This window comes from Cervus canadensis, chromosome 16 (genome assembly GCF_019320065.1).
Source record: "Cervus canadensis isolate Bull #8, Minnesota chromosome 16, ASM1932006v1, whole genome shotgun sequence".
Lineage (NCBI taxonomy): Eukaryota > Metazoa > Chordata > Mammalia > Artiodactyla > Cervidae > Cervus > Cervus canadensis.
Window position 1 is genome coordinate 12,742,499 of NC_057401.1, and position 22,302 is coordinate 12,764,800.

The window sequence follows — 22,302 nt, forward strand, 5'->3', positions numbered from 1 at the left end:
CAGACAGACAGCAGGTTCAATCTCTTTAGCAGCCAGCTAATCTCAAAGATATAACTCTAGCTGTTATATACCAATTAAAGGAAAACAGTGATTCTTCTGTCCAACTACAGCTATGTTTACCAAGGGCTGTAATTGGGCCCAAATCTAAAGGGACTGGGTTTATTTAATGGAGATATTTTAATACAATAGCTGGACACTGAAAGAAAACAGGAATGAGACAGAAAACCAGAGTGCAGATGTCTGAGGAATCCAATCCTATTTTAATTTTTCTAAGACTGGGACTTCCCTGGTGGCCCAGTGGCTAAGAGTCCACACTCCCAATGCAGGGGGTCCAGGTTTGACCCCTGGTCAGGGAACTAGCTCTCATATGTTGCAACTAAGAGTTCGCACACTGCAACTGAGTTCATATGCAGAAATTAAAGATCCCTTGTGCTACCGCTAAGACCCTGCACAGTCAAATAAATAATTTTCTTTAATTTTTCCTATGATTATTAACTCCCAGTAGCACATAGCAGTTACAAACTCTACTTCCTGAATCTTCATTATTTACCCAATGTATCAATGTGCTCTGACCATCAGTTATGAAACTGTGCTGGGGGCTCGGGGTTTAAGGCAGGATGGGGGAAGGAAGATGAATTATTTATAAAATATAATCCATGGCCTTGAGAAGCTCAGTTTAGAGGAAAGGCCTGAGCAAGTGTACAAGCGCTCCAAATGGGACTGAGCCCTGTGCTAGAACACACATTTCCCAGGGCCTCTAAAAATCATAGTAGGCTGGCTAAAGGCCACCTGAAGATGCCAGGTCCGAATCCCTGGTACCTGTTATCCTGTAACGAACAAGGATCCTTGCAGACATGATTAGGATCTTGACATGCGGAAATTGTCCTGGAGTACCCTGGTGGGCCTGGACAATCTGATCACAAGCCTCATCATAAGAGAAAGACAGAGAGAGATGTGACACACACACACGGAAGGGAACTTGCCGTGAAGACAGAGGCAGAGTCTGCAGTGATGCAGCCACAAGCCAAAGAATGCCAGAAGCCACCAGAAGCTGGGGAAAGTCAAGGAAGGGATCCTCCCATAACCTCCGAAGGTCACACAGCCCCAGGGACACCTCGACTTGGACCCTGACCTCCACAGTTGTGAAAAAATAAGCTTCTGTTGTTTGGGGCCACCAGGTTTATGACAATATGGTGTTCAACAAGCATAGGAAACTATTGTATGATGAGCTGAGTGTAGAGAGGGTGTGGGGATGGAAACAACACATGAGCTGAGTGTAGAGAGGGTGTGGGGATGGAAGGTGAGATGTCAACAGCTTGATTATGGCTCACATGTAAAATGCAAAAGGGTAAGCAATGAAACTAGCCATGGAGAGCCCAGTATGTTTTTGTTAAAGTTGTATTTCACTTAATATTTATTCATGCTGACTGAGGGGGAGCTATCGCAGGGTTTAAGTCATTTATATCTTAGAAAGTCCTCTATTCACAATGTGGAGCCTTTCTCTCAACACTCACCCCCATATCCAGTCTATCAGGAAATCCTATGGACTCAATATTCCAAATGTCTCTAAGTTGTTACTCCCAGGAATACACTGAAGGTCCAGTGGATAGGACCCCTCGTTTTCACTGCTGTGGCCAAGATTCAATGCCTGATCAGGGAACTAAGATCCTGCAGGCTGCATGGCACGGCCAAAAAAAAAAATCTTATGTCCCTTCTTCCAATCACTGCAACCATTCTGATTCAAGCCAATGTCATCTTGATTTGAAGTGTCCACACGGTGGTCAGTGTGGTCCTTATAAATGTTCAGTCAGATCATGACTCCTCTTCTTCCCCATTTAACTCGTGTTCTTCACCGTAGTCTTGCTTTACACTCCCACCTACCCTGCTGCAGCCACTGTGGGCTCCTTGCCTTCAACACACTAACACATCAACCTTCAACACAACACAACCTTCAACAATCTTCAACACACCCTTCAACATACCAATATACCAACCTAAACACAACATGACTTTCAACAACTTTCAACACACAAACACACCAACCTTCAACACAACACAACCTTCAACACACTAACACACCAACCTTCAACACAACACAACCTTCAACAACCTTCAACACACCAACACAGCAACCTTTAACACAACCTTCAACATACCAACATACCAACCTTCAACACAACACAACTTTCAACAATCTTCAACACACAAACACACCAACCCTCAACACAATGCAAACTTCAACACAACCTTCAACAGCCTAACACACCAGCCTTCAACACAACACAACCTGTAACCTTCAACACACCAACACACCAACCTTCAACACAACCTTCAGTTGCCTTCGTCACACCAACACAGCCCTGCCTCGAGGCTCCTCACAGCCATTCCCTCTTCTGCAACAATCCATCCCCAGACATCCTTACCTCCTTCAAGTCTTTGCCTGATTGTCATGCTCTCCAGGAGGCCTACCCTGACCACTGTATTCTTCTTACCTCCCAGGGTACTTCATATTCCTCTTCCACTTCTTTTCTCTTTTTTCCATATCTTTTAACATAGCTATAATTTACTTATTGTGTTTATTGTTTAATATCGATCCCCTCCACTAAAATAAGATCCATGGGGAAAAGAATCTCTGGTTTATCCTCTGCCATAACCCAAACACTAGCACATAGTAGGTACTGACACATAGGAGGTGCTGGATAAATATCTGCTGAACGATTAAATGAACAAATGAATGGGGACTGGATTGGAGCAGACGTCAGCCTGAGGTTGAGAATCCAGATGAACTCAGAACAGCAGACTAGTCTTGACTCTGAAATGATGTATCATAAAATTATGGGATCAATGACAAGCCCTTGAACAATGATTTGGAAGGACCCAGAAAAGAAATCTCTGGTTCTGAAGGTAAACTGACCCGAGGAAGATTTGTTTACACAGAACCAAGTTGTGTCAAAGTTCAAATCAATTTTGGTAAATATTCTGAGCATTGGGATTAGAAGTCATTAAATATTTATCAAGTTGTTGTGGTGCTCAAGGACAGTCAAACATTAAATCTCAAACCTTTATAGTTTGATAAAGGAAATAAGATACCTAACAGGCTGTAACAGCCTAGAGGGTTTTTTTAAGTAGGCTGTTCCAAGAATACCCATAAGACTACAGTAACTATAAACAAACAATGCAAAGAAAATCATTCTCATATATTGCTTGCTTGAGTACAAAGCAAGATTATTGACAGGCATCTTGGTAATTCATACCAGTTGCCTTAAAAAATATTCATTCCCTGATCTAAAAAGAAAAAAATGCATAGATTTTTTAAAAACCTGAGAAAAAATACACCAAAATGTTAACCATGATTGTTTCTGAAGAATAAATTACGAAATTTCAGTGTCTTAACCTAACAGTACATCCTACCCATGTAAGAGTATAACCCAGCATTCCTAATGGACAGGTGGCTATCCTCCATGCAATGATTAAGGGATGCAGATGGGGAAAAGATTATGGAGAAAGCACACCTGATTCTTCAGTCATGGCCCAAAAGTCATATATATGCAAAAGGAAAAGAGTTAATAATCTTTGACCCAGTGACCCCATCCTACAAATCTACAGTAAAGAAATAGTTGCAGGAAAAGTTATGTCAGACAAATGATTGATAGACAGTTACATGGATACATAGATACCCACAGAGATATATAACAGTAGACAAAGATAGACTGGCAGAATTAAGAAAAAAAAGCACAAAAAAAATTCCACCAATAAAGGAGTGTTCCATATACATTGTGAAGTATTATTTAATCATAAAATATTTTCAATAATATACACAAAAGAGTAATTACATGAAATTTTTACTGACCTATGTAAGTCTATCCAATTAGAATATATATTATCAATAAAGATACCTAATTTGGGTTAAGGGATATGTTAACAATCTAAATAGGTAAAATCTTTTTCAAAGGCAACAAGTATAAAGTTGAAATAAGTATAAAATGTCTTTGTTCCAGCAATTGTATGCTAGCATTTATCATAAGAATAAAAGTAGAGATGTACCAAAAGTGCCACTCTTCTATGAATGCTAAAAATGTTGATTAGATTTTCCCTTGCAAAAAGAAAGATTATGAGCAACTTAAATTTACAACAATTTCTGATTTTTTTAAAATACATTTTGATATATCCTAGTACATTCATATGATGGATTAAAATGTAGCCTTTTAACAAGTGGTGCTGGGAAAATTGGTCAACTACCTGTAAAAGAATGAAACTAGAACACTTTCTAAGACCATACACAAAAATAAACTCAAAATGGATTAAAGATCTAAATGTAAGACCAGAAACTATAAACTCCTAGAAGAAAACATAGGCAGAACACTCTCTGACATAAATCACAGCAGGATCCTCTATGACCCACCTCCCAGAATATTGGAAATAAAAGCAAAAATAAACAAATGGGACCTAATGAAACTTAAAAGCTTTCGCACAACAAAGGAAACTGTAAGCAAGGTGAAAAGACAGCCCTCAGATTGGGAGAAAATAATAGCAAATGAAGCAATAGACAAAGGATTAATCTCAAAAATATACAAGCAACTCCTGCAGCTCAATTCCAGAAAAATAAATGACCCAATCAAAAAATGGGCCAAAGAACTAAACAGACATTTCTCCAAAGAAGACATACAGATGGTTAACAAACACATGAAAAGATGCTCAACATCACTCATTATCAGAGAAATGCAAATCAAAACATCAATTAGGTACTATTACACGCCAGTCAGGATGGCTGCTATCCAAAAGTCTACAAGAAATAAATGCTGGAGAGGGCGTGGAGAAAAGGGAACACTCTTACACTCTTGGTGGGAATGCAAACTAGTACAGCCGCTATGGAGAACAGTGTGGAGATTCCTTAAAAAACTGGAAATAGAACTGCCATATGACCCAGCAATCCCACTTCTGGGCATACACACTGAGGAAACCAGATCTGAAAGAGACACGTGCACCCCAATGTTCATCACAGCACTGTTCATCACAGCCAGGACACGGAAGCAACCTAGATGCCCATCAGCAGATGAATGGATAAGGAAGCTGTGGTACATATACACCATGGAATATTACTCAGCCATTAAAAAGAATTCATTTGAATCAGTTCCAATGAGATGGGTGAACCTGGAGCCCATTATACAAAGTGAAGTAAGCCAGAAAGATAAAGACCAATACAGTATACTAACGCAATATATATGGAATTTAGAAAGATGGTAACAATAACCCTATATGCAAAACAGAAAAAGAGACACAGATGTACAGAACAGACTTTTGGACTCTGTGGGAGAAGACAAGGGTGGGATGTTTCCAAGAGAACAGCATCGAAACATGTATATTATCTAGGGTGAAACAGATCACCAGCCCAGGTTGTCTCACCAGCATGAGACAAGTGCTCGGGGCTGGTGCACTGGGAAGACCCAGAGGGATGGGGTGGAGAGGGAGGTGGGAGGGGGGATCAGGATGGGGAACACATGTACACCCATGGCTGATTCATGTCAATGTACAGCAAAAACCACTACAATATTGTAAAGTAATTAGCCTGCAATTAAAATAAATAAATTTTTAAATATAAATAAAATGTGCTCTGGAAGATTATTAAATAGTTTGGAAAATATTCTCATTGTATCAAGTTGTTAAAAAAAACAAACTTCAAAGTAGTATGCACAGTAATTTATATGCATAAATATTCAGAAAACTGGAAATGTATACATCAAAATTTTGAGTTATTTCTGAGAGGTATAACTACACATCTTTTTTGTTTTATTGTTTGTGAGGTTTTTCCTTTTACAACGTTTCAGTAATAAATATATAATACTTTAAAATCAGGTTTTAAATATTTTACTCATATTCTAATAGTATTGGGGAAAATTCTCATAATAATACTGAAAAAAGTAAACTGCCAATCTGTGGACATGGTATGATTCCAGTTTTTTGTATATGTTCACAAAAATGTATATATTGGAAGAAAAGATATCAAAATGTTAACAATGTTTATTTCTTAGTTGTAGGGTTCCAGTCCAAGTAAAAGTGGAGTAAGCAGGTCCACCCATGTCTCCTCCAACTAAATGCAATTATAAAATCTGGGCTGAATGCAAGGAGCAGTGATTTAAGCATTCTAAACATAAAGTAGAAGGTGGTTTGGGGGATCAGCATTTGAAGTACCCATGAGCCAGTGGAGAGTATACCATTTTTTAAACTCCAGTGTTTAAATGGAGTGTTTAAAGTGCTTCTTGATGAGAGTGAAGGAGGAGAGTGGAAAGCTGGCTTAAAACTCAACATTTAAAAAAACTAAGATCATGGCATCCAATCCCATCATTTCATGGTAGATATATGGGGGAAAAGTGGAAATAGTGGCAGGTTTTACTTTCTTGGGCTCCAAAATCGCTGCAGACGGTGACTGCAGCCATGGAATTAAAAGACGCTTGCCCCTTGGAAGAAAAACTATGACTAACCTAGACAGCATATTGAAAAGCGGAAACATCACTTTGCCCAAAAGGTCCATATAATCAAAGCTGTGTCTTTTCCAATAGTCATGTATGGATGAGAAAGAAGGCTGGGCACTGAAGAATTGATGTTTTCAAACTGTGGTGCTGGAGAAGACTCTTGAGAGCCCCTTGGACTGCAAAGAGATCAAACCAGTCAATTCTAAAGGAAATCAACCCTGAATATTCATTAGAAGGACTGATGTTGAAGCTGAAGCTCCAATACTTTGGCTACCTGATGCTGGGAAAGATTGAGGGCAGGAGGAAAAGCGGCCAACAGAGGATGAGATGGTTAGATAGCATCACTGACACAATGGACATGAATTTGGGCAAACTCCGGAAGATAGTGAAAGACAGGGAAGCCTGTCATACTGAAGTTCATCGGGTTGCAAAAGTCAGACACAACTTAGCGGCTGAACAACAACCCTTGACTGTGCTTGGGTTTTTGCAGGGGAGTAGGTAGGGAGGAACCACAAGTAGGCTTCCATGCAGACAGAAAGCTCTGGGAGAAACCCTCCAGCTCTGAGGCCAGGGGCAGTAAACAGGTCTCTGGTAGTGACAGTAAGGGGCCTACAATGCCTGAAACACTGAGGGAGGGGAACTTTCTTCTCTGATCAGAGGAGCTACATTCCCAAAAGAAAGAGGCAAAACCCATTGCTCTTTTCTCTCTGCATCCTCCCAGAACTTGGTCCTGAAGCAAACACAGATGTTGGGGGGGTGGGCGGTGCAAAGCAGAGCAGGGTAAATCAAGTCACAGCTTTCTGGGGTAAGAACCAAAAAGAAGAGTCCCCAGGGACCTGAACATATAAAGAAATCACAGAGAGAAAGGAACTTGGAAAATCAGTCCCATAAAGTTGTTGATAAACCCCTGGGCTCACTGCCAAGCTACACATGAACAGGCATAATCCTAACCAGCATAACAGCTCAGAGTTCAACTAAGAGATAAACCATCTCCCAAGCATCAGCCTGATGGCACACACATGGGACAGGGCTGAGTAGCTCTGTGAGGGCTTTGGAAAAGAACTGACATTGAAACCAGAGCCCACAAAATGCTGGTTAAGAACCTGTGACCTGAACCCAAGTGGACCGATTCTCTTCTAAAAGAAAGTACCAAACAATAATAATAATAATAATAAATAAACAAAAGTACCAACAGACTCCACAGAACTTAGACAACACCCAAAGTCACGTAACATAAAAGTCAAAATGTCTAACATGCAGCCCAAAATCACTTGGAAGATAAACAACTAGGAAAGTCTCATTTTCCACAGGAAAAGATAAGGAACAGATGTTCACAGAGATGACACAGATGTTGGAATTATCTGATTAGGACTTTATGGCAGCAGTTGGATCCTTATGTTCACAGCAGCATTATTTACAATTGCCAAAATACAGAAACAACCTAAGTGTCCATCAACAGATGAAAGGACAAAAATGATGTGGCACGTATATAATGGAATACTGCTCAGCCATTGTTTTACAAATGAAATGTTGCCATTTACAGCAACTTGGATAGACTTGTAGGGTATTAGGCTGAGTGAAATAAGTCAGACCGAGAAAGACAAATATTGTATGATATCGCTTGGATGTGGAATCTTAAAAAGATAAGACAAACTAGTGAATATAACAAGAAAAAAAACAGACTTACAGAGAACAAACTCGTGGTTACCAGTGGGGAGGGGGAAGAGGGATGAAGAGGGAACTAAGAGGTACCAACAATCGTGTGTAAAATAAATAAGCTACAAGTATATATTGTACAGCACAGGGAAATATAGCCAATATTGTATAATTGTATAACCTTTAAAATCATGAATCACTATGTTGTACATCTGAAACATATAATATACATAAACTATACCTCAATTATGAAAAAAAGACTTCAAAGCAGCTATTATAAACTTTCTCCATCAAGTAAGGGTGAACATTCAAGAAATGAACAGAAAGTTAGAAAGTGTCAGCAAAGGATATAAGATAGAATAATATAAGATAGAAAGCAGAACCAAGTGGGAAATTTCAAACCAAAAAATAATAAAAATAATAACCTCATTGAAGCAGCTGAATGGTAGTATGGAGATAACAGAGGAGTAAGTGAACGTAAAGATACACCAATGAAAGGCAATTTTAGCAACACAAAGAATAAATGTAGGCACTAATTCAGGCTTCCCTGGTGGCTCAGGGGTAAGGAATCTGCCTGCCAATGCAGGTGATTTGGGTTCGAGTCCAGTACCCGTCAGGCTGAGAGGAAAGAATTATGACAATTCTACATTCAGGATAATATCCCTCGAGATGAAAGACATTCTCAGATGAAGAGCAACTACGAGAATTCACTTAGACCTGCTCTACAGAAGTGCTAAAGGATGTTCCTCAGGGAGCAGAGAAATAACATGAGAAGGAAACTTGCATCTTCAGGAACCAAGGAAAAGAAACAGAATGGCAAATATCTGGTAAGTATAATAGACTATTATTCCCCTCTTGTGTTCTTGAAAATACACACGGCGATTGAAAATAAAAATGACAGCACTGTCTGACAGGGTTCCCTTGGTGTGTAGACATTGTGAGGTCACTAAAACATAAACGGAAGAGGGTGAAGGGACCTCTGTGCTGGTGATGTTAGCATAAGACCTTGATTAATGGAAAAGACATCCATGCTCTGGAATGAACAGGGAGCAGGGAAAAGGTTCTCCAGACCAGAGCATGTCCTGTGACCACAAGGTCTGTCTCCACTTCCACCTACCACACCCAACTTACCCATCTTTCCTTCCTTCTAAATACATGAGGTCTTCATGAATTCTTTCTCACTTCCTTCTAAGACAGGGGTCCACAGTCCCCAGGCCACAAATTGGTACTGGTCTGTGGCCAGTCAGGAATTGGGCCTCACAGCAGGAGGTGAGTCGGGGTGAGCAAGAGAAGCTTCATCTGTATTTACAGCTGCTCCCCATCACTCCCGTCCTGTCAGATTAGCAGCAGTATTAGATTCTCATAGGAGCACAAACCCTTCTGTGAACTGCACATACAAGAGATCTAGGTTGCATGTTCCTTTTAAGAATCTAATGCCTGATGATCTGATTCGGCATTGTGATTAGTTGTATAATTATTTCATTATCTATCACAATGTACTAATAATAGAAATAAAGTGCTCAATAAATGTAATGCACTTGAATCATCCCTAAACCATCCCCTGACCTCAGTCTATGGAAAAAATTGTCTTCCACAAGACCAGTCCATCGTGCCAAAATGTTTGGGGACCGCTGCTCTATGGCACCCCCTTAGCATATGGTTTATAACTAGTTGAAGTGAAGTGAAGTGGAAGTTGCTCAGTTGTGTCTGACTCTTTGTGACCCCATGGACTATACAGTCCATGGAATTCTCCAGGCCAGAATACTGGAGGGGGCAGCCATTCCCTTCTCCAGGAGATCTTACCAACCCAGGGATCAAACCCAGGTCTCCCACATTGCAGGCAGATTCTTTATCGGCTGAGCCACCAGGGAAGAATAACTACCTGAGGATTCTTCTAATAAACGATAACTTGTAGTGCTAATAATAACAGCCACAACCATCTATTATGTGCCTCCTGTCTACCAGTTATAGCACTAAGTACTATACAAGTTATGTTTAAGTCTTACCCCAGACCCTGTGAGGTAGACAATATCACACCCTACTTGACAAAAGAGGAAACAGCCTCAATGTGTCACTGTGATTTTCACGCCTGCTTCATCTACAGTGGTTACACTTACCAGGTGTGGCTAAGTCATATCAATCCTGGAGCATCCTGGGTTCACAGACTCCAAGCTGGAATGACCTTAGTAATGTGCTCCTACTTTCATCCTCCAATTCTACAGCTGATAAAACTGGGCTGGTTTGGTTCAGCTTGAAATTGAGTTCAACCCATTAAATCCCAAAGAGGGACAGGCCAATGAAAGGTCAGTGAACTGGTAGATTTCCACTATGGCTCTTCAGCCTCCCCCCAAATAACACGCAAGACAAGGCTGAGATAGTTGGAGGGAGTTTCTTGCAAACTGCAGAGCCATTCTTGATCCTTGCTGAGATCAGAATGAAACAATTTATGTTTCTGAGCATCAATACCTTCGACTGACCTTGGTGCTGAATGCTTATTGTGATTTTTGTGCTGCAGCACATTCCAAGTTCAAAGTAAGATGGATATATCTTAGTAATACATGCTGGAGAAAAATCAATTTCTATGATAAATGATGTGATGCTTGTCTTGACTCGGGGCTGTGTGGGCAGCCTCCTGAAAGGCCACAGCTCCCCCCTGAGCACTACAAAGTGCTTGTTACCTTAGACTGTTTGGGACTGAGCTGCAGTGTGCAGGGAAGGAAATAGCATCTAACCATTCAATTGTAATGTCTGCCATGGTCTGCATGTGTCCCTCCAAAATTCACATATTGAAATCCTACCCCGTCCCAAGATGATGGTTTTAGGAAGTAGGGCCTTTGGGGATTGCTTAAGTCATGAGGGTGGAGTGCTCCTGAATGGGATTAGTGCCCTTATAAAAGAGGCCCCAGAGAGCTCCCTCACCCTTTCCACCGTGTGAGGACACAGTGAAATGGTATCATTGTGAACCAGGGATAAGGCTCTCATCCAACTATGCTGGCACCTTGACATTGGACTTCCAGAACTCCAGGATTATGAGCAATAAATGTCTGTTGTTAATAAGCTATCCAGTCTGTAGCATTTTGTTATAGCAGTCCATATAGACTAAGATAATATCAGAGTGGCACTTCCCTGGTGGTCCAGTGGCTAAGACCCTATGCTCCCAGTGCAGGGGGCCTGGGTTCAATCCCAGGTCGGGGAACTAGATCTCACGTGGTACAACTAAGACCTGGCGCAGCCAAATAAATAAATACATTTAAAAAAAAGATAATATCAGAGGGAAATTTGCAGAGACAAATTTTAAAAGTCTTTATTGAATTTGTTACAATATTGCTTCTGTTTTGTGTTTTGGTGTTTTAGCCACAAGACATATGTGATCTTAGCTCCCCAACTAGGGATCAAACCTGTACTCCCTGTATTGGAAAGTGAAGTCTTAATGACTGGACCACCGGGGAAGTCCCTCAGAGGGAACTTTTTATAGAGGAGGCCCATTGTGTTGAGCACTGGGGAGAAGTAGAATTTGGACTTGTAGAAATGAGACTGGAGAGGATGGTATTCCAAGCTGAAAAGGCAAGGGCAGGAAAGGGGGCCAGCTAGTGAGGAGCAGAGTTTGCCTGGAGCACAGAATATATTTTCAAAGGAGGAAAAAAAAACAGAGGTAAGAAAGATGGATGGGGCCTATGTTAGGGAGGGTTCTTCCAATGGAAGTAATTGAAACCCAATTCAAATTAGCTGAGTCAAAAAAAGAAAAGGGAATTAATTGATTGTCATAACTGGCACATCTAGAGATGGTGACTGCCTCAGGCATGACTGGATCCAAGCACTAAAAAATGTCCTCCATTTCTCTCTCTCTCCCCGTCCTTCTGCTGCTCACAAATGGGTATTGGCCTCACTTACTCCCTCTGCAGGCCCACTTCCTCCAGGTAGTCTTGGAAAACAATGATTAGCAGGTCAATCTATGGCCCTGTCTAAAGCACATGCCTCTCACTGAGCCCTCTCACTGGGCCCTGGTAAATGGACTGCAATGGTTGGCCGGGCCTGGCTTACATGCCCACCCTCTTGCCATAGACTAGGGTGCAAAATCACGAGAAAGGGGATGGGAAAGCAGAATATAAAATGCACAGTTAACACAATCCATCACAGGGCCACAAAGAGAACCAGGCTGGGACTGTATTTTTCAGACAGTGGCAGGGACAGCGGATGCTTATAAGGTGAAAAGCATAATCAGAGATGGGAGTCAGAAAGGGGAGTCTAGAGGCAGGGTGTAGGGTGAACTGCAGCGGTCAGGGGGCAGGTCCATCCAGCTATAAGGGCCCAGGTCTGAGTCTGTACTGGTGGAGGTACAGAGGACTGGTCCTTGCCATGGACGAACAGGGGAGAGCAGGGCACTGGGAGGGAGCCATTCTCACCTCTTCACCCCAGAACCAACACCAGCAAAAGGGAACAGGAGCCCTAGTAAAACAACCAGGGTTCAGTGGTTTCTTTGCAAGCCTGTGACCCCATCAGACTCACAAGACTTAACACTGGGGAAAGGGTGGGACGTGAAATGAGCTTTTCCCAATCCAACAGATGGGGGCTCTGGAGGATAATTACATGACCTTTGCAGGTGTGTGAAATAAGATCCAGAAGCATGCATCCAAAAGTCAACAGTGGTTTACAAGAGGAGAGAGGGTCTTTCTCTTTGCATCTTGAACACTTTGATGTTGTATAGAACAGTTTTTCCTTCGTAATGAAAATATACACTGCGTATGCATTGCAGAAATATATATGACAAAGGGAAGGAGTTGCAACTTTTGTTCCTTGATCTGGTCGCTTGGGGCACAGCAAGTTCAATAGGATAGGGGGATAAGCTGGAGGGGAGTGCAGAACAGGGAATTAGCTAGTTCTCCCTGGGGCCTCAAAAACATTTCATTAAGATGTTGCTCAGGCTGAGACTTGAAAGAAGAACTTTGGTCAGAGTGTTGGTCAGACCCATAAGGCAGAGAAGAAAGAGACGTAAGATGGAAATATGAGGCCAGTGGCAGTAGGGGGTGGGGTGGGGTGGGGAAGGGGCTGTCTGATGGCCCAGCGCACTGCGTGCTCCATACGCCCCTACCTCCCCACCGCCACCCCAGCCAGCTCCTGTTTTGTCTGCCACGCCCCAGGTTTGCCCAGAGGGCAATAGGAGGCCACTGGAAGATCTGATGCCAGGAAGTAGCAAGAGCAATTTTGAGTTCGGAAGTTCACCATAGGCAAAGGTTAGTGGGAGGGGATGGATGGGAGGCTCCTGGAATGACCTGAACAAGACCTGCTGGAGGCCTGAACCACTGCCCTCAGGACCGAGAAGCTTCTCACCCTGGTGAGGAACCTTCACGAGCAGAGCAAGGGCACTGGTTGTAGTGGGTCAGGGCTACTGGTCTGAGCTGCCCCCGGATGGTGGGCTGGAGGGGAGGCGAGCTTCCTTAAGGTCGGCACTGACTCCTCCCCCTTCTGTTAAGTTAGTTACCTCCGCTTTGTGGCTGCCACCCATCCAGTGATTCTGTCGTCCCAGTGGTGGCAGCACATCATCCCATCAACCACAGCTTCTCGAAAAACGCCCGCCCCCTGCTGGCTAATGCTCCCCTGGGCCTGGGTGAAGCGAGGTGCCCGCCTGCTGGTGCACAGCCAGGAGGTAGGTCCTCCCGCCTCACTGGGTAAACCCATGCTAACATACCTGGTCCCTGAGCTCCCAGCCCAGCACTCTGCCAGGAGGCGTTTGGCCACCACCCTCCCTTCCTGTCTCAGGGAGCAAATCAGTCGCCTGTCAAGACCCACGCAGATATCTCTGCCAGGATGACTCCCATATCAACAAATTCCCTGCTTCCCATCCCTACCTGCTCCCAGCCCCAAACCCTCACCATTGATCCACACGCGGCCCCCACGTCCTGCGGTCACCTGTGCCTTCTTGAGACTCGCTCAGCATATGCTCTGACTCTGCTTCTGCTCTGGAGGCAAAGATCTTGGGGAAGACAAATCCTCCGGCAAGGCCAGGGCCCCCTAAGAGCCTGGTGGGTTCCTGCAGACACCAGGGCCACCGTCCAGAGCAAGGGAGGCATCCATCACCAACAGGCCTTTGCTCAGCAATTTCAGACTCAAGGACAAGCTGAAGGTTACTCAAGAGCGCTTTAGGACACAGCCACGATGCACGGGTCTTCCCAGGTGGCTTGGTGGTAAAGAATCCACCTGCAACGCAGGAGATGCAAGAAACACAGGGTCCATCCCTGAGTTAGAAAGATCTACTGGAGAAGGAAATGCAACCCACTCCAGAATTCTTGCCTGGAAAAATTTCATGGACAGAGGAGCCCGCTGGCTGCAGTCCATGGGGTTGCAAGGAGTCAGTCTCAATGAGCTACTGAGCTCGCAAGGCCACGCTGGATGCGTGAGCACTCCCCAGGCCTCTGATCACCTCTCCCCTCCCCCTGCTCACCCTCCTTCCCGAGCTGAGGCTCCCTCTGCCTGCTCTGTGCCTCTGGATCTGAAAACTCTGCTTAGAACACGAACTGGGGGAGGCAGGATCCACAGAGCCTGACAACACACTGAGTCATTTTAAGAGCTGGTTATTTTTGAGGCCCCAAGCTCAAGAAAGGAATTCGGAGAGAAAATTTAAAAAAAATAACAAGACTGATAGCAGGAGTGCAGCCTCCACTAACATGGGCCGTCAGCTGAAACCAATTTGCACGGCTCAGCACAGTCTCAGCTCATGAACTGCACTTCACCTTAGAAAAGCCCTTCAGCACACGGACACACACACACACAGACATACACACTCACGCAGACAGAAGGCAGGCTGAGTTTCAGAGCTATATAGCATGAAAGGATCCTTTTACTTTAGCAATAATCCCTGTGGTTTTGACCTCACCAGCTCCATGTCTTCTGAAGAGGTCTTAGGGACCAGCTGCCCAGTCATCCCAGGCCTGCAAGTTGGATTTTTAGGAGCTACTTTTGGCTAGAGAACCTCAGAAGCAGAAAATCCCAGAAGGCAGCTCATGCTGCCCCACTTTACACTAGCCACTTATCCCTGAAATATCCCATCTCTCCACCCACCTTTATTTTTCAACCTCAGAAATGAATCTGAAGTTCTAAAATATGTTAAGTCCCCCATCCCACAGCTCACCAGAGAATGCCTGAATCTGAATCTCTGAAAAGTGGTTGGTCTTCTCCTTGGGAAAATCAAAGATCTTCCCTTCCACCTGGTCTCCATTACCTAGGGGCCAGGAGGAAGACAATAGAAGGCTTGATCTCTCCCCAGTTCCTTTAAGACCCCACCCAGCCAAGCTCCACCTTCTCCGTGGAACTTTCTGAAAACCAAGTCAGTCTTCTTGGATTTTAGAATCCCAAGTGAGGGCACAGCCCCACTCTCCCAGCCACTCCCACTGTCTACCCTGCAACTTGCATGATGTTTTTCTAGACGAGGAACCATTCCTTCACCTTCAGTCCATGACAGAAATGGGGTGGAGAAATGTTTTACTCCAATGTTAAGTGAAAAATACTAAGTTCAGAGCTCTGAGTATGGTAAGCTACTAATGGTATTCAAAGAAGAGAAAATGAATGTAAATTGATTTACTTGCATGTAAATAAAATATCTCTGGAAGGATACATAAGAAACTCATTACGCTGCTTGCCTCTGAGGAGGCATACAAAAGACTGTATGCTTTTGCCACCTTTGAATTTTGAAACACATGAATGTATTACTACTCAAAAGGAAGTAATGAAATCACAATTTAAAATACACATTTGTTTTTTAAACATTTTTATTAAGCAGAGCTTCAAGGTTGATTAAGTAAGGCAGGATTACTTGTGTGTAAGTGTACTTGTGGGGTAGAAAAGAAAAGAAAGTGAAGTCGCTCCGTCGTGTCTGACTATTTGCGGCCCCATGGACTGTAGCCTGCCAGGCTCCTCCATCCATGGGAATTTCCAGGCAAGAGTACTGAAGTGGGTTCCCATTTCCTTCCCCAGGGGATCTTCCAGACCCAGGGATCAAACCTGGGTCTCCCACACCGCAGGCAGATTCTTTGGAGTCCGAGCCACCAGGGAAGCCCATTTGTGGGGTTGAGTGGTGGTCTACACACTGCAGTGAAGGAAGCGAACAAGGTCAGGATGGTGGCCTTCTGGGCTACGGTGGAGCCAGAGGGGAGGCAAGACCAGTGTGGTCCTAAATGGATACGGTACTAGTATGATACTGAGTTTCCTAGGTGGCGCTAGTGGTGGAGAACCTGCCTGCCAATGTAGGAAACTCAGGGGGCACGGGTTCGATCCCTGGGTGGGGAAGATTCCCTGGCGGAGGGCATGGCAGCCCACTCCAGTATTCCTGCCTGGAGAATCCCCGTGGACAGAGGAGCCTGGCGGGCTACAGTCCATGGGGTCGCAGAGAGCCGGACAGGACTGAAGCAACTCAGCACGCACACACCAGTGTGGCGCTAGAACTCCTTAGACCCTTTTTTTTTTCCAGGCGTGCCATGTGGTTTGCAGAATCTTAGTTTCCCAACCAGGGATTGAACCCGGGCCCTGGCAGTGAAGCACTGAGTCCTAACTGCGGGACAACTCCTTAGACCGTCAACACCACCTCTAAAGTCACGAAATCATGAGTGTAACCGGACTTTCTTAAAATGGGGACAAGGACAAGGCTAGTGAACCGGCTAGTATGGGGCCAATACTGAGGCAGCACACTTAGGCAGAGAAGCTGATTACAGGCAACCTTGAGGAGGAAGGTCAGAGGTGCATGGAGGCCATAGGAAAGCAGGCGGGTACAAACAGGCTGGGGATTTGAGCCAAGTCCCCCAGAGAGCCTGCCAAACCTCAACACAGAAGTTTGTATGCGTTCCTGCTTCACTAAGACCAAGGTTACCCTTGAGGGGAAGTGGCTCTGACTCTGGAGGCAGGCCCACTGCCAGCCCATACGGACCCTTCACGAGGTCCAGAAGATGGCACTCCTTCCTCAAGCCCTTTCCTGACCTCTGCCAGAAAACTGTCACATCTACACGGACCGGCCTATGAGGGGCACCCCCTAGGGTCATGCAGTCCCCAACACGTTCTGCCACTGCCTCTGCAGGGGGCCACTCTGAAGAGGTGGGGGGGGGGGAGCCTGTGGGCCATGTCAGTGACTCATAGGGAGGCAGGACTTCCTGTCTTCTAGAAAACCTTAGAAAAACACACACACATACACATACACACTTCTGCCTTTACAAAACAAAAACCTTCATGGGTAATTCACACATTTCAAAAAATTACTTTGTGAAAAGACTGCTCTTAAAGAAGCTCTGTTTTTAGATCGAAAATGTGACTTGTTATTCCTATGTTTTATTTCTATATTTGATCATACCCTGAGATGTATTGGTACCAATTTCTCATGATCCAAAACATTTTAGAAACCTATGGTTGAAAGAGAACTCAGAGTTGAAAGCAGGAAGCAGCCTATCTCCTCATAAGATTTTCTTCACATAGAACATGCTCCACACAGCTAACTCACTTGGTGATAACAGGGGATTGAAAACGTTCTTGTGTTAGTGATCTAATATGAACAACTCTCTTTCCAGCACACAGACATGCTTCTCAAAGTCTAATGTACATAAGAATCACCAGGGAAGGTTGTTAAAATATCAGGTTCCCCCCTCCTTCCATTTCAACTACAGTTCTGCTTCTGGCTCAGGGCACCAGACCTGAGCAAGGACTCAGTTACTGTATGCACTTCCCTCTCTGATGTGAACTCAGTGGAGACCTGCCAAACAGAACAAAGACTGTGATCTATTTTATTACTGGTGGCTTTTAAATAAACATGCAAAAATCGTATGGCTCCATCAGGTACTTGAAGCAAACACACATTCCCTTGACAGAGGAGTTAAACAGGTATGAAATTAAATGCCTATACAATTTAATTTTTTATGGCTTTAAGCAAAGCACTAAATATGTTCAGGCAGTCCTGAAACATCTTTTTTCTTTTGTTCTCTCTTCTCTTCCCCAAGGTCCCAGGCCTGAAGCACACGCCCTGAAAAAAAAAGAACAGGAAACTGACACTTAATAAACCCCTATTGTGCCCATTTTGCTGATGCGGAAATAGAAGCTCAGAAAGATTCAATGTCTTGCTCAAGTGACACATGTAGGACAAATCATTTCACCTAGCACATCTGTGCTATGCACAGAAAAATAGTAACTAACACACACAAATGACCGCATGATTTGTTCTCACTTACTTAAGACTCCCTCCAATACTTTTCTTCAAATCTCATCTATTTCCATGGCTTTACATTCCATCTATCTATAGTCATCAACTTCCAAATTCATACTGTCAGCCCAGAGCTTGTCTCTGAGCTTTAGAGATACATCCACTTTTGACTTGCAGGTGTCTGAAACTGAAAATGTCAAATACTGACCTATTTATTGTCAGCCCCTCCTCCAGCAGAATCCATTTCTCACCTCAGTCTTCATCATTGCACTTTCTGGCACTACCTTCAACCCGAATGCTTGAGCCAAAATGCCAGGCAAGCATCCTGAGAGGGTGCCTCCAAACTGTAACTGAAACCTAACTACTACTGTCCACTCCCTTCTGTTTTCACCATGCAGGTATGTATATATTCATCTCCGAACCTGTTTTCCTTAGCTGTGGGGTTGCAGTCAAACATGTTTGCAAGCCACTTATTCCCCATCAGGTCAGGGCCCCTGCCACCTCTTTGATCTCATCTTCCATCACCTTCCCCTCTGTTTCCCTTAAGTGTTGAGATCTTTCCCACCTCGGGATATTTGCTGTTCCCTCCACCTGGAACATTCTTCTCCTTATCTTTCCCATGCCTGGCTCACTGTCATCTTTCAAATCTCTATAAATATCACATCCTCAAAAAGGCCTCCTCTGACTACACTTCATAAACCATGTTCTACACAGTCATTTTTTCTAACAAATACTTACCAGTTGACTTGCTTATCATCAGTTTTTCCACGAGACTATAAGCTTTGAAAGGACAAGAATGGTCAGTGTAAATGCTGATTCCCTGAACCCCACTTTCACCTAACTCAAAGAGCCCTCCCAAATGGTGGGGTAATGAATGACTGTCTGAAGGGTTTTGATATTCATAGTAGTAGCGTGAGAACTGTGTCCCCAGAAAGATATATCTGAGTCTTAACCCCTGGTACCTGTGAAAACGACCTCAGTTAGAATTAGGGTCATTGTAGATGTAATTAGTTAAGATGAGGTCATACTGGAGTAAGAAGGGGCCTTGATCCAATATAACTGATGTTCTCATGAGAATATGAGTTTCTATTGTTTTAAGTCCCCCAGTTTGTGGTATTTTGATACATACAGTAGTCCTGTTATCTGCACTTGAGTAACACGAGAAGATGATAATAAATAATTTCTAAAATGAAATTTAGCTCTAAAGTTGGTAGATTTTATGATAAGTAATTAATGACAGTGAAGTTAGGTACAACATACAATTTGGAGGACCCGGAGATGAGTTCTCGGGTAGGTTTTATTCCTTGAAGGTAAAATACCCTAACCAAAACTCTAATAGTTCCTCTGAATCAGTGTTACCCCAGCCCTTGGAGCCAAAAATGAGACAGATTTGATTCATCAAGCAATTAAATTGCTCATTAAACTTTTGCCATCTGACCTGGAAGAAAAGAAAATCATATTAATGTTGGAAGATGTGCTCATTGTTTGTTTTCCTAGATAAAATACTTTTTAAAGTCATGTACTGATAATGAAGTTACATCAGCCTTTTAGGACATCTTTGAACACAAATTACATTACCGCGGATGTCTCCGTTGGTTCATCAAGATTAATGAAATTATTACTGCCAGAAGCCATGATTCCATGGAAATTAAAATTGTATTTTTCAAGTGCTATAAATGATGATGCTTGGAAGTCTTGTAATTATTGAATAATAAAAGTCATCTTTTTATTTGTATTTTCAAGATGGGTTGTAAGCAGCACTTTAAGGGAAAAAAAACTATTCAAATTTTAATTTATAAAAACGGCAGTTAAATATTGAAAGAAAATTGCTCCTGGCCAGGCAGTGGGTCATGAAAGGAACACAACCTGGAATCACAGCGTTCAAGCCTTCTTCCGACTCTGCTCCTTAGTAGTGGTGAGATCTAGGGCTACTTACTTCACCTTTGAACCCTGTGAGCCCTCATCTGTTAAAGGGTAGGAAGGGAAGAACTAGATCATTTCCAAAATCCATCCAAGCTCTCAAATAGCCTTGTTCATGGACATTTTATTCTTATTCCCCTGCAACATGTTTACATGGGCTCAGGATTTCATGGTTAGCCTTCCACCCTTTTTTAAGCCAATAAATGTCTCACTCATCTCTCAGTCCCTCCACCGGCCAGACAGGCCAGCCAGAGGCCAGGGCTGCAGTCAGGAAATTGCTGAAGCCACCTCCTGCCACTGGTGCCCCCCAGACAACTGAGTAGTCTGTTTATTACCCAAGCATGCCCTAGTGCATGGCAGCCGTGAGGTGGCATCTGGAGACAGCACCTTTTCCTAACCCCAACGAAGGCCCCAAAGAGGCTCAAGGTTGCCGGGCTCCCACCTCCCTGGATTTCATACTTTCTTTGAAAGGCTGCAGATTCCTTCCTTATTTCAGAGAAAGCAGCTAAACAGTATACTCACTTTTTATTAGTTACTAATTTATTACTGTTTATCATCACTGTTCTTAAAAACTGATGAACAGCCTACATTCCTGTAGACCCAAGGAGCCATAGACCAGCTAAATAATTTCCAAATTCTACTTGCCCTTATAATACTCTAATCTACACATGACAACAATCTAAGTTGCTAGCTGTGATTCAGTTAAAATGTTTAAATTGTTATGTAACAAGCTAGAGGGGTGGGAAGGGGTGGGAAGTGGGAGGAAGTTTAAAGAGAGAGGGTACACATGTATACCTATAGCTGACTCATGCTGATATACGGCACAGGCCAACACAATATTGTGAAGCAATTTTCCTTCAATTAAAAATAAATAAATTTGGGAAAAAATGTTTAAATTGTTAGCTTTGTGATTTGTCCTAGAATCAGATTCTCCTGACTAGGGTGGATATTAGTTTAACCTCTAATCAAATATATGATATTAGCTTGCTCTCACATTGTGTAATTTGTAGAAGCCTGAAGTAAGGACAGCAAAGATAAGGGTATGCAATACAGATTTAACTCATGTCATACTGTAAAGTTCGATTTCTCTCATGAAGTGGACGACCTCTTGGATGGATGGCTCCTTGGAGGCAGAGGTGGATCCACTGGGTACAAGTTACTGGCTGAGCGGCTTCCCTGAATCTTTAAGAAAATGAGTTTTTATAACCTACCAAGAAATCAGCCCTTGTAAATATTACCTCCTTCACTGGTTGTCATTGGCCATATTGCACTTAGGAAGAGTCAGATCAGGCTGGACTGAAGCCTCCATCCTTCCAAAGCTTGTCCTTCTTTACCTAAGTAAGACCTAAGGAAGATAATGATGCTTAAGCTTCAATACCCATCACTTACCCCAGTCCTTTTCAAGAAATCTGGTCATTATGTGTATAGAATAACATAATATATATTATAGCAAAAACTATGTGGTCAAAAAATGTTGGTTGAAAACTAAAGATGTCCACTTTTGGCCAAGATGGAACCACAGAAACATGTTTACCATCTTACTTGAAGCACTGGAGAAATATACATAACAGTGATTTTCAGATATTGGACATCCAACAGTGAAGGACAGTGATCTCTGATCAATGAATGAGGTGAGCCCTATGACTGCCCCCATTTACAAGCTGAAGCAAAAGAAGGGGAAACCAGGGAGAATCCAGCAGTCTGAATTGAAATGTTGGGGGTGTGCTGAGGACAAGGTAGCCACGGATGACAGAGCAGAGGGCCGATTAGAGAGCCGCACGGAGGAAAAGCGCGGAAGATCTGCACCTTAAGCAGACAGAAACTGCTGGAATTCCCATGAGCCTGGGTGGGGATTGGAGGGGAGCGTAATTCACAGAGCATCAAGTACTCAAAAGAGCATCGCTTCTGTGGTAGGTAACACTGTGTGCTACGTGCTAAGTCACTCAGTCATGTCCAGCTTTTTGTGACCCCATGGACTGTAGCCCGCTAGGCTCCTCTGCCCATGGGATTCTCCAGGCAAGATTACTGGAGTGGGTTGCCCCTCCTCCAGGGGATCTTCCTGACTCGGGGGTCGAACTCACATCT